This window comes from Temnothorax curvispinosus, unplaced genomic scaffold, assembly GCF_003070985.1.
Source record: "Temnothorax curvispinosus isolate PA1 unplaced genomic scaffold, ASM307098v1 QBEX01002075.1, whole genome shotgun sequence".
NCBI lineage: Eukaryota > Metazoa > Arthropoda > Insecta > Hymenoptera > Formicidae > Temnothorax > Temnothorax curvispinosus.
In genome coordinates this window covers 17,097-36,392 of record NW_020211855.1, presented here as the reverse complement: position 1 = coordinate 36,392, position 19,296 = coordinate 17,097, and the positions used below count along the sequence as shown (strand labels likewise).

Below are 19,296 nucleotides of genomic sequence, written 5' to 3'. Positions count from 1 at the left end.
ATTACTCACCCGAATTGTATTCATCATAATAGTCAGAAAAGTTTGTTCTTTTAAATATATTAATGTTTTGATAGAGAAAATTTTATGTTTATTTTGAAAAAATTGAAAATAAGATGGAATTTTAATCAATTTGAAAAATTTATTAGTTCATAATAAATTTCAAATCTTAAACGCGTATATCTTGAGATTGCCAGTTACGTCGATTAAAATTCCATCTTATTCTCAATTTGGTTAAAATTGCTGGCGAAGTTAATGTACTTATTTGTTTATTTTGAAGATTTTATTTTCAATTTTAATTGTTTGTATTGCTTAAAAGTTTGAAAATTGATTAAAAACTGCAAACAATACACTCATATTAGGAGTTAATACCTAAATAAACAATAACCACTCGAAGGTTAACGCTTAAATTGTATTTCTTTTGTAAATATTATGCAGTTGAGAAAAAAATAAAGATTTGATTTTAATTCCTCTATGAGAAAGCCAAACTAATAAATACTAATAATTATGCATCGAATAAAATACAAGTTTCCTCATAAGAGGAGCTTTGTGAGCAAGATAAAATAGGAGCAATGGTAGCAATCTGTAATGAAGAGGAAGCAATGTGCAAGTTTCTAATTTGAACACTTTTTTGTTACTTTCATAAAAAAATATCAGTCCAAATATAATAATTTGTTTGTTACAAATATATGTTAAAATGTGAGAACATACCTGATTGGTAAGCAGTTATTCTGTTCAAGAATTTTCAAAACTTCTTCACGAAAAGTGAATCTCCCTTCTCCATGAGCCACCCATACACCTAGCACGCTATCCTCCATGCCTTTTAACATGATCGAGGGCGAGTTCTTGATTCGAACAGTGGTCCACCTGCACTCGAATCTCTCCGACAGATTATGATCCAAGCAAATTCCTGGTCTGTCTTTAGTGTTCTCGTCACCTACCCAGCCTAATAGACTCATCAACTGGCAACCATTGCAAACGCCCAAACTGAAAGTATTTTCACGAGCAACAAATCGCGATAATTGTTCACGTAGAGATAGATGGAAAAGGAAACTGGCTGCCCATCCCTTGGCAGAACCACAAACATCAGCATAGCTGAAGCCTCCAGGGAAGATAATACCCCTAAAGACATCCAACGTAATTCGGTTTTTCAGCAGATCTTGCATCGTAACATCCCAGACATCAAAGCCGGCTTCCAACAGAGAAGCTGCCATCTCTCTATCTCCATTAATTCCTTCCTCTCTTATGACGGCTACTCTGACACGCTCCAAATCCTTTAGTATTGAATGAGATCTAACAGGGTCAAAACCCAGACAATAAGCTGGAATAGTTCGTTCCCTCAGACTGGAAAACTCTTCCAAGGCACAAATAATGTTTGTTTGATAGCGTTCTAGTTGATAACTAGTTTCTTCCCAAATGTTCATCGAATCAATCACTGTAGTGCTCAATACAATCTCATTTCGAACTTTAACGACTATCTTCGAGCTCATTCCAAGACCCACGGACTTTCCGATTGAATACACTGGAACTCCGTAGCATTGGAACATTTTTATCGCTTCATTTTGAAATTTTTCATCGATTTCCAATATCCAACCAACCTCTTCGGAAAATAAAACGTCAATGACAGGTGCAGGTTTATGAATTATATCAACGTTTATTCCTGAGATTCCAGCGAAGCACATTTCTAGAAGACAAGTAATCAATCCACCATCACTAATGTCGTGACCAGCGAAGACCTTCTTATCGGCGATTAGTTGTTGCGTAGCATTAAAGGCATTTTTGAAAGCCTGTGCATCTTCGACGTCCGGCACATCATTGCCTAATTGATAATAGACCTGAGACAAGGCAGTTCCTCCAAGCCGGCTCTTGCCATAAGACAAATCAATGAAGAGCAAGCAACCTTGTTGTCCTATAGCGGGAGCTTTAAGATCGGGAGTGACTACCTGACGAATATCGGGACACGGTGCGTAGCAAGATATGACGAGAGCACCGGGTGCCTTGACAATATCCTTATCGGTACGTACGGCCATGCTGAGCGAATCTTTACCGCCATCGATTGCGATCCCAAATTCCTTCATCAGTGAACACATCGCTGAACAAGCCTTGTAGAGTGCTGCACCTTCACCCGGAAGCTTTGCTGGCCACATCCAATTACCACTACACTTGACATCTTGTAATGCGGAAACTCGCGCGAATACTAAATTGCTAAGAGCTTCGGCTACTGTCATTCGAGCACCAGCTGCTTCGTTCACTAATCCTTTAATCGGCTGTTCGCCAATGGAAGTTGCGATGCCCTTCGTAGAAAAATGCGAAATGGCTGTCACAGCAACATCTGCTAGAGGAGTATGCAATGGACCAACACATTGCTGCTGAGCCACTAAGCCAGTCACGCAACGATCTACTTTATTCGTTAGATACCTGGTAAGAATGCAATACAAAGTTTTTAGATTTTATTCATATCATATTCTTAAAAAAATTGAAAAATTAGAAATTATAAAAATAAGAAATTTTTTAATACTTTCACAAAATTATGTAAATAATTGAAACGCAATACAAATATTAACTGCTATTAACAACTTAGAATAAAGAAAATCGGAGGAAGTACTATATTAGTATAATACAATTTTTTATATACTAGACACTACAGACGCGCGCTACGCGCGCGCTATTTATCTTTAACATTTCACTATTAACCATATTATACACAACTGTCAAAATATACAATGACAGCTGCAAATGAAGTAAGCGCAGCAAGGAAACCAATCGGCATCGCGGAAAAGCGGCAACAATAAACTTCACATCTCCTTTTTAGAAAAGGATTTATGTACTTTTTATTCTTTTATATATATATTATATATTCCCCGAATTTATTCTCTTATACAGGCATGAAATTTTGTAATTTAAGAAATATATTTAATTGTTTCATCCCACTCCCATTTTAATGAGCATTAAATATATTATAGTATAAATCAATATGAATAGCGTTATTGCTTATTTACTTTTTTAGTAATATCTTTATTCCTTATTTAGTCTTAGTATACACTTTTAGTATATACTTTTAAAAATTTCAATGTAATATATATCACTAACAAAAATATATAGTACTTCTAAATATTTTATTCATACTATGTCCTATATAAAACTGTCTAAACTAAATAATCATATAAATACGGAAGGAGGTTCTACAGGTACTCCCTAGTCAGTTGAGAGATGAAGAGAAAATCTTCAAATTCATCGATTCTAAGTATTCATAAAATATTTTCGTGAATTTTGATGACGTTAGAGCTTATATCATACCCATATTAGTCGAAGCGAGGAATAATTGAAAATATCGTGTAACTGCTCCTTTGACTCTGGCGGCTTATAATGGAAGAAAATGTGGTAACGTCGCGAACTTGACAGTTCTGCTCATATGACCGTGGTTATTTCACAATTTCACATAATTCTAGAGCGAGTACTTCTCCGTAAGCGCTCGTAAACGTTAGGTGCTTAAGTTTGAGGTGCTGTCATACTGTGGTGCTGTACTGGCTGTACACTTTTCGCGCGGGTGCAGTCGCTGCGACATTGCCAAATCTCCCTTGTTATTCGAAGCACGCTACGTGAACTGTGATATGGCCTGTTTCAATAGCCAATATCACAAAATTTTACGCGATAACCCTTGTTTTTCTCGATATTTCTGAAAAGGTTAGATTAAGATCTACAATAAGAGCTCCGTTTTTTTAATCTCTGGTAGGTCGTCTTTATATAATTAATATCTCGTTTCCTGTCTCCAAGAGCCCCTCTGCCATATGTAGCTTATGTTAAAAACTGTGATTTCAAAATTCATTTTTGCAAATTTTTACACGGTAACCGATGCTAAAATTTTTCGAGCACTTTTCTCGCATCTCAATTTATACGTCCATAAAGTTTTTTCCAATTTTCAGATACATCCATTATCTGTAGAACCTCCTTAATGTTGTCAATGTCTTTATTTGAATAAGAGATTTTTTAATTCTAAAAAACAATTTTACTACACATTAATCCCCTGATTGTCAATGACGGAAATATCCGCACATCCGAAAAAACTGGCCAGGACTGTTTATGACGAAAAAATCCGCACATTTAAGAAAATATACTTTTAACGGAGCAATTAAAACAGTACCTTATTTTTTCATGTATTTGGGGTCACTGAATTTAAATTTCAAATCAAAATTGTGAAATTCAAAATGGCAGATTTAATATTGCAAATTAAAAATGCAAAAAATTGTTTAATTTGCATAATATTTAAAAGTTTTTGAAACCGCTGATTTCAAATTCAAAATAAAATTTCAAGAATTTAAAATGGTAAATTCAATATGATAAGCAAAAAATTCAAAATATGGTTTAATTGCATAAAAATATTTGAAGAGTTTTTGAAGCTATTGATTCCGTTTTTAAAATTAAAGTTGGTTAATTTCAAATGACAGATATGATGGCCAAACATTTAAAATATCACTAGATTTGCATAAAAATTAATTTGTAAGATTTTATAATTAGCCAAGTTCGTCAAGTATGCAGAAGTATGAGTCGTCAAAGCAACTCTGTGTCTTTGTTAGAATTTATGTTTTTTTGTTCCTTGATATGCAGCATTTCCGATATAAGTCTTATGAAAGTTAGGTTCAGAATCACGTATTTCTGTGTTGTGCCAATCAAAAGTGTAAAAGACCCACACAACTCTTATGGAAATTAGATTTCGGTAAAATGGGCAAAAACTTTGGAAATAAATAGTTTATGTGATGTTGATCAAAAGTCACAATAGGCATGCAAGATTCACAATAATAAACAGTTTAGGCGCTATCAATGTTCAAAAGTCAAAATAAGGTTGTGGTGGCCGCGCGCGCCCCTACCAAGATGCCAACACGGTAATTAGACACGTTTTCTCGCGAGCGCTTGACCACGCCGACGTAAATATATAAACAAATTCGACAGCAATATTCATTGCCCTGATCGACACTCTCACCGACAATCTCATCGGACGACAAGAGTTAGGCGGGCATATAGTGGAGTGGCACCAACGCGACTCGCAGAGAGTCGCATGGTATTTTTGGGGACGCATCCTCCACATACCATCGTTACATCCAACCATACACTTCTCTCCATCACTATTATCCATGATCGACATCGACATACGTATCCCCACAAGGTGTTATTTTAATACTATTGTAGGACAGTGGATTTTGATGAAATTGGTTGAAGCTTCGGAAATAGATAGTTTATATGATGCTGATTGAAAGTTATTAATAGACAAGATTCACAATAATTGACCGTTTAAATGCTATCAGTTCAAAAGTCAAAATAAAGTGTTATTTCAGCACTATTGTGTGAGTCTTTTACAATGTATTATTCTGTAGAATCACACAACTTATTCTTTTTATTAATACAAAAATATGTATTTATGTAAAAAAAAAATATGTACATGCGTGTATGTATTGTGACGTGACATAGTCACGTCCCCTGTCCAGACGATAGCTCGACCGGGGGGAACGTCCGGGATGTCGTCTCCGCCGGAGCGAGGCGGGGCGGCAGCGTTAGAATTCGGTACATTATATTATTTTCGAGGATTTCAGGTATCGAGTAGATGACCAGGAGGAAATTGTAACGACTTGAGTCGCGCCGAGGGAGTTTACGAGAGGCGTTCTACGTAGGAGTTGGCCGGCGGGCGGGTCACGATTGGGCCCATATGCCGGCGTTGGAGCGTCTCGCAGGGCGAGCGCATCAGCCCCGATGTTCGCCGGGATGAAGCCTGCCGAATCGCGAAGGAGGGAGATCGCCACGGAGCATTGCCTACCGGTCGACGGAGCCATCCTGGCCAGCCTGGCCGTCGTACACCGGCACCAGAGTCGCGGCCCGGTCAGCCGGACTCGAGAATAGGCTTTTCAAACCTGCCGCCGGCGAGCGAGGAAGCCACGAGGGGCGCCGACGCCGACGGAAGCGGGAGGCGCTCGGCTCGCATAGGGCTTTTTAGGTCTCTAGCACATGTGCCGTCGGGCTAGAGGATCGTCACTGTCGTGTCAGCGTGGCGAGGGACGACATCCCGAGAGGACCAGCAGCCGAGCTTGCGTAATTTGTAAGGCCACTACTCGAGCACCTCGTAACCCACGTCTGGGTACAAGTAAGATTGTTCTGACGGCCGGGGCCCTTCCGAGAGCGGCATAGAGCCGCGGGAAGCATGCTTAGAGAATCGCGTACCGTGTCGCGAAGTATTTGGTAGCATCGCGTTTGTGCTGATGAGAACTACCAAGCAAGTAATTATTAAATGGAATACTGACGGAGGGCCCGTCAGTATTCCATTTAATAATTACTTGCCAACAGAGTAATATGGGATCGCCCTGCCCGAAAAATCGTACGCAGCCGACAGTCACCGTGTGATTCGTTGTAGTTTTTGTCGTGTCTTAGTGTTTCGTGTAATAGCGTTTTGTGTAACCGTGATGCGTAATGTAGCGAGGTGTCCTTCGCGCCGAGGTGGACCGTATTGTCGCAGAACGGGGGAGTAATGTTCGCGCAATCACGTCCCGGGGCGTGAGGCACCTGTTTTAGATCTTTGGGGCTTTTCGCGGGAGGCCCGCGTCTAGCTATTTATTTGAGACCATTCGCGAGACGTCGCGGGTGGTTATTCGGCCGTTGGAAAATCGTCGCGCGTAGGTATTGTGTCTTGCGTTCGTGTAATCGCGTATTGTGTATTGCGGTCGTGTAACTGCGTCTTATAAGTTGCGTCCTTAGGCTAATTTCCGCGTTATTGTATCTCGTAGTTTCCGCGTTCCGCAGCCAAACATTCAAGAGAAAATTTGTAATTCACCGATTCATTTTAAAAAAACCTGCCGATTTATTCTGAAGTAATCTTCTCTCTAAGATTGTAATTCACCGATTCCGTCTGAAACAACTTGCTGATTTATTCTGACGTAACCTTTTCTGTCAAATACATTATATTTGTATTATTGTTATTTGCGTGTGTTAACTGCGCTACGTTCCCTCTCCTCCTCCGACCGCGATTATCCGAAGAAACTCACACCTGAGAGAATTGCGATCTTGTGGATCGTGGTGCGAGGAATCGCACCTGGCGCCCAATATTTTGAGGAATTATTTAGTCGAGCTACCATCTGGGTTTCTGAGAGTCTTGTCGTGATTGATTTTTCGTAAGATCTTTAGTGAATAAAGCGACAGCGCGCTCCTTCACGGCCGGCGAGACCGTGAGGACATCGTCGTTGTCGTCACAGTATACACACATATATGAATTATAACCGCGGAATTTTAACCACGCTGTCATACCTCGGCCGCACAAAAAAAAAGAAGTGTCAAATCAACATTGATATACTTGTATATACGCAAGAATATATAATCTTGAAATGAGATTATATTGCGTTAAACAAAGAAAACTTGCTTGAATAAAGTTATTTATGTAGTTAAACAAGATTTTATGTATGGTTCAATTAAGAAAAAAAAGTTGAAATAAAAAGTTGAAATTCTTATAAGAAAATTATATATTCTTACGTATATAAAAGTATATCAGTGTTGATTTGATACTTTTTTTTCTGTGCGCCAGCCGGGCTTCATATATGTACATGCATGTACATGTTTTTCACATAAACACATATTTTTGTATTAACAAAAAAAAATAAATTACGTGATTCTGCAGAATAATACATTTGTAATTCACTGTCTTACAATAGTACTGAAATAACCTTGTTTTGACTTTTGAACGCTGATAGTGCTTAAACGGTCGATTATTGTGAATCTTGCCTATTATAATTTTCGATCAGCATCACATAAACTATCTATTTCCGGAGCTTCAGCCAATTTCACCAAAATCCAATTTTCATAAGAGTTGTGCAGAAAAGGGGTCCTTTAGTAATGTTCAGAGATTACAGAATGCTTAAATGGGTCCGTTTTAATATTTTTTTTGCGTTCATTGATTTTAAACAAAAAAAACGGGATAAATTCTAACAGACACAGAATTGCTTGACGACTCATATTTCAGCATACTTGACAAATTGGTTAACTATAAAATCTAATTTATTTCAATTAATCTCACGCATAAAGATGTATATACTTTATTAAAATAAAGGAATTGTCGTATGTGTACAAATAATAAAAGAAAAGGGCCAATAAATCGAGCAAACAAAAAATTATTGGCAAGAATGTTATTTCCGGGGCCCCTCAATTTGATAGGTGTATTTGATAGATCTTTCGCTGAGAAAAAGAATGCCGCAAACCACAATGCGCTACGATGCACATTGAAAACTATCACATTCAACTTTTCTTGTCAAATATATAATAAGTAATAACAGACTTCCAAATTACACTGTTTCTTTAACAATTTCTAATTGTTTATACGATTTTTTTTTAGAACTTTCTTTACATATTTTGACTATCTAACATCTCCGAAATCAATAACATTTTTGACGACTTTAATTCTTACTATTTGACCCGATTTGTTCTCGCTTCCGACCGAGGAATTAATTATATAAATATTCTAACCGCGGACTACGTTTTATCTTGGTCTTACACTCGGACATTATATAGATCCAACGACTATCTAGTTATGTATCGTCATGCTTTCAACTGTAATGTGGTTTCTTGATCATGTTATTGGATTTGTGACTTTCATCTCATTTTCTCTGTTTACTCTGTTTAAACGCTTGACTCATTTCAATCTGTTCTCTATGTTACGTTAAAGTATTAAATGTTTAATCTGTATGACTGAAGAAGACTTGGTGAAGTCGAAACGTACCAATTTATAGTATATATATGCAAATTAATAAAGTAATTATTTAACATCTATTGTTCATTAACCCCTTTTCATTTCTATTTTTGTACATGAGCGTGTTCACTCCTTGATTAATTTTTATAAACTTTTCCGCCATTTTAAATTTTAAAATTTTGACCTCAGATTCAGATTTAGCGAATTAAAAAATCCTCAGAAAGCACCTTTTTCATAATTTTATTAACTCTTTTGTCAAAAACATTTTTTACCCACAAGCATTTTTTTCACCTAACAGTCAAGGGGTTAATAAATATGTATAAGATTAAATGCTTTTTAAGTATTTCCTATAAACAAAATTTAGAATTTTCAAAAATTAAGAAAAATAAGAGACACTTAAAAAATGTATTTATAAAAGAACTAAATTATTTTAAAAATTAAAAACCATTGAACATTTATTTTAAATATTATTTCCTATTGACCATGTTTGCTTAAAAATGTAAAATTCGATCTTTTATAACAAAGTATTTCATTTTTGTAACGTGCAAAAAAACACTTATAAAAAAATGTGGATATTTTATTACGAATTGTCCTATAATATATGTAAAACTTATGAAAATCGAAAAGCAACACTTGCATCTTTTTCGCTATTAATAAAAAATAATATAATAATATAATAAAAATATATATATATATAATAACATAAAACATACCGCTTGCTAGCTATTGAAGGAAGCCGTAAAACTCTATCCAACGCGCTAAGCACAGTTAATCCATTAGGCAGTTTCATTGGAAATCTCTGCAACGGCATCTCACGTAAATTAAAAACCTTGCAAGGCATTTTTCCAAGAATGACCTCCAACTCTAGGTTTACTGGATGCTTACTGCTATCTAGGTTTTTGTCTTCGTTATTTAGATATTTTGAAATATCGCAATTCTCTTCCTCAGAAACAATAATTTTTCCATTTCCCGTAACAGTGCCGACAAAATTGATTGGACACTTTTCACGCGCAGCGATTTTCTTCAACAAATCGCTGTCCTCCGGCTTACATAAAATTGCGTCGCTCTCTTGGTACTCCGCACCCCAAAGCTCCAACGTGCTGATACTGGGATCACCAAGGTCAAAATTTCTCGTGAAGATAACAGCACCGGCAGGCTCAACTAACTCCTTCAAGACATTTCCGTTGCCACCAGCACCTTGATCATGAATGCTAAGAATCGGATTATCATCACCCATCTCTGCACACGCGCGCACAACGCGATTCAATTTTTGCTCCATTTCGGGATCGCCGCGTTGCACAGCGCCGAAGTCCAGTTCCATGCTATTGTCACCTTGCACTTCCATAGAACTCGCTGAACCACCACCTACACCAATTCGATAAACAGGTCCACCAATCTTAACTACTTCCATACCTCGCTTTGCCGGAATCTAAGACAAAACATAGCAGTTATATTAATAGTAATATATAGTATATGTATACATATAATAGTTACACTAATAAATATGCAGTAGATCGTTCTGCTATAAGTCTTTTGACAAAAAAATGATTTTTAAAGAAAAAGATTGTGGTAATTATACAGAAAGAGGGCAACTTCATGTATAACCTTGAAGGTACACTTAGGAGAATGACCTTGACCTTGATATAAGGTGTCAAGTGACCTTCAGAAGGTTTTAGCCGGCTGTTCAGATATTGCGCTCGAATTCTTTTCGTGTTTTGCAAACACCCGATTGTTTCATTCAGATATGCTTGGCTATCTGGGTCACTTCTTTTTTCAATGACTTCGCAGAGCCTTATTTAATGCAGGCTACCTCTTTTTACACAGACAGTTCGAAATCCAACTCAGATAATCCGGTTGGATTCAACGTTTACTCTCCTACTTTGAACATAATTATTAAGCATAAGCTCTCTTGTGACGTCTCTGTATTCTCGGCCGAACCCTGGGCCATTTACCAGGCCCTCATAATTATCGTCAACCGTCAATATAGTAAAGTGTTACGTATGGAAATTTTACCCTAAAATTTCAAACGACGCACATTAGAATTTTTGAACGTTTTAGACGACGCACGCTAGCTCAGAGTTCCAAGTATAAATGTTTTGTTTATCTTTCGGTTATCAAACGGCTGTTGACAGGCTGAGGCCCAGATGGGGCCTAAAACTACGCTTCTAGAAATTTCTAGAAAACCTTCCCCCCTTAAGACGCGTAGGAAGTGGTGAGAATCTCGCGCGGGGGGTTCTGGCCATTTCGGATATAAATAGGACGGAAAACGCCGCGGAGCGACACACATCGTTTTTAACTTTGATTCTAACGACACTTCAATTTCGACTCCAGAAACATCGATTTTTAACTTTGTCTCTAACTCTTATTTGACTCCAGACAGTCACTTCTAATTTCTAAAATTCGACTGTACGTTTAAGACCGAACATTCGCGCTCGATTCTGGGACTTAATCCCTGTACTCTTATATTTTAAGACCGCGTTTCACGCATAACTTAGTTTTGTACTAAGACTTAAAGAATGAAGGTAAGATAAGTTTGAGAAAAGAATAAGCTTGAAATCGGAAATCTCATCTCGTATTTGTTGAATCTTTAATTAACAAATTCACTCCTGAGATACTACTCGCTAACAAATTAAGAGTGTAGCGATCTGTCCTTTTCGCTGACGAAGAGTGATGTAACGAACTGGTACTTTCGCTGCCAAAAGGCGTGGCAATTACGGAGTTGATTCTCGGGAATTGCAATAATCGTTAATAATTCCCGAAAATGAATTTGGCCTCTACGCTGATGAAGAGTGTAGCGGATTGGCTCTGGGCGCTGACAAAGAGTGTGGCAATCAATCAAATTCATTTTTGAGAACGCGGCTGAATGATGAAAAAGGAAGGTAGACGAGTTCAAATTAAAAGAATTAGGTTCCAGATCAAACAAGCTATTACTTCTAATCAAAATCCTTTCTCCCTCCTCTAGAAATTGCAACAATTAGAAAACGCATCTCCATTTAAATTTATTTCTGTTGATTTCATAATTGATTATCCTAATTATAATCAAATAAATAGAATTGATCCTCGTTACGAAACTTATAAAGTTCGATATCTTTTCGCTCCCAAATAATAATAATAATTATCACACAACTTGTCCAAATCTCTGATAAATTACTTAAATGCATTGACCAAAAAACGGACAAACAACAGACAGAACGTGACAAAAGCGACAATCTTATCGGACTCTAAAAGCGTGCTAGAAACTGTTTCTTCTTGGAGAATTCCACATCCCGATTATATAGTATTATTTCCTTAATTAAACATAAGCTTGCAGAAGCTACTTCCTTAGGCATTGAGATTGTGATTATTTGGATTCCTTCCCATAAGGGAGTTAAGAAGAATAAAACTGTGGATAAGGCGGCTAAATCGGTCGTTTTTCACGGTTTTAAACACCATTTTAAAATACCCTATCCTGACATGTGTATTATAGTAAAGCGGAAACTGAACAAACGTTTTCATAAATAATCCTCACGCGAGAGAGGTAACTTTTAGTTTTCCATATATAAATCTACAGCAGATAATAAACCTTGGTTTTACTCTACTTTTTTAAGGAAAAAAGAAATTGTAATGATTAATCGACTAAGAAGCGATCATTACAATTTAAATCACAATTTAGCTCGTAAAAATATCATCAGCTCACACAGCTGCCCTTGTGGTGATCCCCGCCAAGATGCAAATCATATCACTTTCCACTGCATTCTTAATTCTCAGAGCAAACTTTCTTTTGAGTCCTCTTGATATTTTTCCACTGCTCGTTAATCCCCTTGTGGTATTATGTCGTCTGCTTTTATCCTTCTTCAAATCCTGTTAGCTTACCATTTAAATTTCCCTCCTATGACCCTTACGGACAATACGGAAACTAAAGAACGCGCGTATGCGCTGAGAGATGACATAGGCCTCATCGAGTGTATAGCGACTCACACCTCATTGGCTGAAATACGAAACGGTGGAGAGTCGCCTTAAGACTTTCCACGCCTGCGCCATAATCGCAATCGTGCGCATCCCATAAAGGTGCGATTTCATTGACGCTAGAAACCAGCGGCAGCGTCAAGAAAATGTAGTGGGGGGTAGAAGTTCCGTTGAATTTTGCGGTACGTTAAAAAGTTGAGACGGTCTGAACTTTTTCCCCCACTACATTTTCTTGACGCTGCCGCTGGTTTCTAGCGTCAATGAAATCGCACCTTAACGGTTCAAACACTTGTGTCTCGACAGTGGAACGGAACTCGTGTTTCGCTATTCAAGCGTAACAGACATTCGTTTATACAAGCACGAAACGATGTTACATACAGTTCCTACGGTATTTCGCATATAACTTTGTTACGCGATCACCGAACTCTTTACCGGGTTCTTTACCCGCTTGTATAAATATTACCTAACATTGTACATACATTGTATTACGTCTTTGTAAATATATGATTGTCCCAAACTCCCGAGTCATCATTTGAACATTTGAACACGCGGACCTTAACGGCCATCTTGGTCAATAGTAGAATTCCGACCGTACGAATTCCTACAAGTAGACTCGGACCATACCAAAGAAAAAGAAGAAGATCCTCTCCGATTTCGATGAAATTAGGCTCAATCGACGCGTTTTTGCTCAAAACGACCGAATCTGGCAGAAAAAAGCGTCGCTCTGCCCCGCGACGCGAGATATTAAACGTTAAAGTTGACAGGAATCAACCCTGCTAAAAATGACCGATTGAATCCGATTGGTTTCGCATTAAATTTGGTGAAATTGAATCGGAATGAATGCGTTTTCAATCCGGTTAATTAGATGCTCGATTGGAAGTAAATCGGTTTTAATAACAAATCAATCGTTTTTAATTCGGCATTTACGGATTGATCTAAAACCGACTCAATCGGTTTCAATCGTAATAATGCCAATCCATTTTAATCAAGTATAAATAAAGTTACCGCATGAATCGTATTGAATCCGCATATATCGTGAAATTTTAATACAATACCGGAATCGGATTTAATGCGATATTTCCGGATTTATTTGAATCCGACTCAATCAGTTTCAATCGTATTAATGCCAATCCATTTTAATCGGGTAAATAAAGTGGCTACATGAATCGTATTGAATCCGCATCAATCGTGAAATTTTAATACAACACCGGAATCGGATTTAATGCAATATTTCCGGGTCCATCTGAATCTGACTCAATCGGTTTCAATCGTATCTGCGCTTAATCCATTTCAATCGAGTAATGAAAGTATAGCTATGTAAATCGGATTAAATCCGCTTTAATCATTAAAATTGTATATAGCACATAATTTTTTCATAATAAAGTTCTTACTACAGGATTTTCTTTTGGTAACGTCATGAGTTCTATATTTGCGAAACTGTAAAAAAATCCCAAAATATTGTGTAAATCAGAATAATACTTAATATCAAGAGACACGGTAGAACGCACGAGTTGCGAGTACTCGAGATTTTAAGATCTCAATAACGAGTAAACGGATCAAGTTCTAAGTAGACTTGATCGATAGCTTGGGTTTGAATTATATAATAAGAGTGTTTTTATTTTTCCGCTACGTGCCCTACGAGCGGAGATATTACGATGCAAAGTCCGAAATTTTACAATTAAGAAATGTCGTCGTCACCGTACGTACGGTTGCTTTTGCCTGGGTATTATAGATGGCTTCTTCTTCTTATAATTTAGCCATCAAGCAGGCCTGCTCAAAATAGAGGCCAGGACGAACCACTCGTCGTATAAGCCGCGGACAGCGTAAATCACCAAGGTTGTAGGCCTCGAAAGGCGCCGATACAAGAGTCACGAACTTCGTCGATACAAGACATTGAGCGGTGCGGTAAATTGCCGCGAGAGCACTCCGCGCCCCACGGCCGAGCACCGGCGTAGTCGATACGTAACGGCCCCCACTACCGCGCACAGAAGAAGGAACCAAGGGTGCGTTCGGTTTGGACGCTCACGCGCTGTAAGCGCTCACGCTTATAAGCGCTGTTTTCAATCGTTCGATTTGGTATCTGAGCGCTTACACAATAGTAAGAAATATCGTTCGTTTTGGCAATGTAAGCGACTATGAGCACGTCAAAATGGCAGACGATAGGTTATTGTGTGTTATATTTGCGCAAATAATAACATTATTAGAATTATTATTCGATGAGGAAAAATATTTAATTTATAAAATAAACTCTTTTTTAGAATAAAGCAAGCAACATTTAATTTTATTCTACAAATTTTAAAACCTAAATTACTAAGATCAAAATCAGGACGTAAAACAATATCACCTGAAAAACAATTATTTATCGCTATATGGAAAATGGCCACCCCAGATTCATATCGGTATGTCATTAATGTTATTATTACACATTGTTGTTTCAATTTTTAAATAAAATAAAAGGAAGTAAGAGAGGCAATCAAAGCCACGCGCGGTAATTAATGCGCAATCAAAATAAGTCAATAATAAAATATATATATTAGTTAATACAAATTTGGACGTTTCGACACTTTTTTTGTGTCATCTTCAGAGCGTAAAAATGAAAATAATACATGAAAATTTTAGACGATAAATTACAGTCAATCGCGATAAAATGAGTCAATTAATAGAAAAGCGCAGTCAAATCAATAAAATAAAATTCATACGAATGTTTGGTAGTCTGTCAGGATATGCCGATATGCAAATGCTCCGAATCGATCGCATCTTCGACGTTTACTCTCAGGTTGGAAGACCAAGGAGAGATTCGATCACGCTACATTAAAGCTAACGGCCAACACCACCCTGTCGGTCTCCATCGCGGCCTCCAGGAAGGCCCGAATGCATAAGATCGCATCCACAGTCGATCTGCTCTCCCGAAAGCCATCCTGACCAGTCGCCGATACTAAGTTTCCGAGACCCTGCATCGTTAAAAGGTTGTTACCCTCTGCCATGACGGCGTCAAGTATCTAACCCAGGAATTTCGCCGGAATAAATCCGTTGCCCACCGTCACCATGTGGAGGTACCGTGGTTGCAGAAGGATCAAGTCATGGATATACTTTGACTCTATTGTGGTCTTGGACGTCAAATATATATATAAGATTTGTACTTTCTCAGAGTCATGTGGAAAAAACTGCATTTTCAGTGTGATTATGTTATGATCTGACGTCAGATTCGTATTCAGCGACCCCGAAAACCCTCGAGTAACAAATTTTAGGTAAATCTGGTCAATTTTCAAAAACTCATCGGGTATACTAAATCTGCCATTTTGAATTTTGGAAAACTGACATCAGATTCGTACTCAGCCACAAAAACCCCCGAGTACCAAGTTTCAAGCGAATCGGATCAATTTGAAGAAACATCTGCCATATTGGGTCCGCCATATTGGATCTGCCATTTTTTTTATTAAAAAATCTAGTCAATTGTTAAGTAATTCAAGCTTTTGAATCCGAATCCACGGTCAGAATTCCGAAGCTAGCTCGCGCTTTTTCATTACGGCTCAAAATGTACTAAAAAAGTATGTTTTTTGAGATTAGAAAAAAAAGGAACCAACTTTTGAATTCTGACCTCGGATTCGGATTCAGCGACCCAAAATACGTAAGAATTGACTAGTCCGGTCCGCCGGACAAAAATTTCATTTTTTTGTGGGGCTGTGTTATCAGCGATCCCAAAAACCCTTTAGTACCGACTGTCATCCATATTCGATCAAAAAAAATAATTTTAGTCGCCATATTGAATCCGCCATTTTGAATTTACACTTCTTAACATCAGATTCGGAATCAGCGACCCCAAAAACCCTTTAGTACCGACTGTCATGCATATTTGATCAAAAACAATAGTTTTAGTCACCATATTGGGTCCGCCATTTTGAATTTACACTTTTTGACATCAGATTCGGAATCAGCGACCCCAAAAACCTATAGGATACATGTTTAAAAAAGATTAGTTCACTTTATTAATTTTGGCTACTGTTTCCGGGTCCCTGGCCCACTATGCAACGATCTGAACTGGATAGAGCCATCGACATGATTAGAAGAAATTCTGCCCCCGGGCTAGATGGTATGGAGTACAGAATGATTAGGGAGCTCCCAGAGGCTGGTTGCATTTGTTTACTCGAGCTGTTTGACATTGTCTGGTCTACAGATATTTTGCCGGCTGACTGGGTAAAGTATCAAGTGGTCTTCATCGACAAGGTCGGTCGAGAGAAGGTTCGGCCAATTTCTCTATCAAATTCAGCAAGATACAAAATAGCTTCAGGAAAGATAAATCATGCGTCGATAACCTGGCTAAAATTACTTCGGGCATTCGATCATCTATGTGCGTGGGGGAATACACTTTGGCGGCTTTCTTGGACGTTTCGTAAGCGTACGACAACGTGGATTATTGCATCATGGTGGATAAATTGAAGGCACTTAAATGCCCTTCAGGTATAATCAAATTTATTAGTAAATGGCTTTACCTGAGAACGGTACGATTCATCATCAATTCACAAGAATTTGTTAATCGTCTTCTTTATAAAAGGCTCCCGCAGGGTGCCGTTCTGAGTCCAGCATTGTATTCTCTGTACACTGAAGGTCGTTGTTCTGATTTACCAGAGGGTATAGAGCTATGGAATTTGCTAATGACATTGGTCTTTATGTGTCTGGCCCTAATCAACAGCGTAATCGGCTTCTCCTCCAACGTGCAGTTAATTTGATCGCCGAAAAATTGAGTAAGATCGGTCTTGATATCGAGCCGAAGAAGACTGTTCTTGTGGAATTTTCCAAATGTGGTGGCTGGGATAGAACTCTGAGTATTCAGGTCCAGAATTGTACGATACATATAATAGCAGGGAGGCTAAATTCCTTGGAATCTAGTTGGACAACGGCCTCAGATTTTATCGTCAGATTCAAGAATGAGAGGAAAAGTTAATAGAGCAAATTCCATTTTGAAATATTTATGTAAGGTCTCGAAGGGCATGGAGGTTAACACGGCCCTTATGCTGTACAAGAGTCTAGTGAGATCTATAACTGATTACGGTAACTTTGTGTACTATCCCAAGGACAGTGCTTACCAGCTTAAGCTGGAAAGAACCCAATATATGGGTATTCGTACGGCTTTAGGGTACAGAAACAGTACTCCCAACAATGTTATTGTCGCGGAGGCCAAGGTGAGATTGATTAGAGATCGGGCCAAGATGCTTGCTAGGAACTTCGTTGGTAAAGCCATTGCGTACAACGATAATGGTTTGTACGGCAAGTTGCAGCGACTTTACGAACGGGAAAACTTTGCCCGTTATCGCCAGCTTATGTACAGATTGTCGTTATTGTCTGTTGTTTGGAAAAAATACTTCCCATTCAGAGATAGAATAGGCCAACCTAGAAAATTTGAGATTTTCCAAGGGTCCTTCGGTGCACACACATATAAGGCTGTGGTTGACACTTCAATTGGACAACTTAGAAAGGCGAATAACAGGTATTCTGACAAGGCATTCATCTGCGATGTTATCTCCTAAATATGAATTAAGAACTTCTTCGGAGATCATTTTTACTGACGGTTCATATGATGAGACGAATTGCGCCACTGGCGCCAGTATTGTTATTAGCAATCAGAAAATTGCGTATAAGATGAGTCTTCCGAAAATATGCTCATCTTTCACGGCCAAAGCGTTCGCTATCAAGTCTTTGGAATTAATGATCCTTCAGAGGGACCACAGAGATAGACATATTGTGATTCTGTCTGACTGTAAATCATCTTTTGAGGCGATTCGCAATAATCAATTAAATAAATTAAATGTACACAAGAACCGTTACATTACGGAGGCTAGACTTCATTTTTATAGTTTGGAGAGGAACTACGATAGACGAGTCGTGCTTGTTTGAATTCCGGCTCATGTCAGTATCGCGGGGAATGAGATGGCCAATGGCCTTGCCAAGGAGGCTGCGCGTGAGAAAACGAACCGTGGAGGTGCCCATCGGGGATCTGATGATGTACGCTAGGAAAGCGTATATATTATATAAAGCGAGATATATTTCGTGACACTTATTAATAGATTGAGAGCCAATCATTACAACTTTGGTGTTTCCTTAAAGAGAAAGGGCTATGTGGATAAAAAGAGGTGGGAATGTAGCCATGAGCGTGAGAATTTGAACCACATTATACGACGATGTAGTAGATACAATGATTGGAGAGTGAATATGGACGAGGACCTCAGAGCGGAGAGGTACGTCGCGTCGCGACGATATGCACAGTCTTATTATGAGAAGAGAATGGAACACTATATATAGTTTTTAAATTAAAAAAAAATCGGCAAAATTATATAGTTGTGTTTTGTGTGTATTAATTTTGAGTTGTTTATTTGGGCTTAATTCAGTTTGTGTCAGTTTACCCTATCGGGCATAAGGTACCGTAATTTTCCCTCACCCGAGGGATCTTCAAAAACCCCCCTCGCGTTCGCACGCGAATGTGAGAGTATTGCGCATGTACATACTATGGCAGTGCAATACGTATGACGAGGAGAGAGAGAGAGAGAGAGAGAGAGAGAGAGAGAGAGAGAGAGAGAGAGAGAGAGATAAATTTATTTTATGCCCAAGCCTTAGCTAAAGGGCAAGGTACAACATAACATGTG

At 38.3% G+C, this 19,296-nt stretch overlaps 1 pseudogene; it reads right to left on the bottom strand.

Moving 5' to 3' along the window:
- Positions 1-674: 674 nt before the first annotated feature.
- LOC112468808 overlaps positions 675-19,296 on the bottom strand; it is a 25,955-nt pseudogene continuing 7,333 nt past the window's right edge.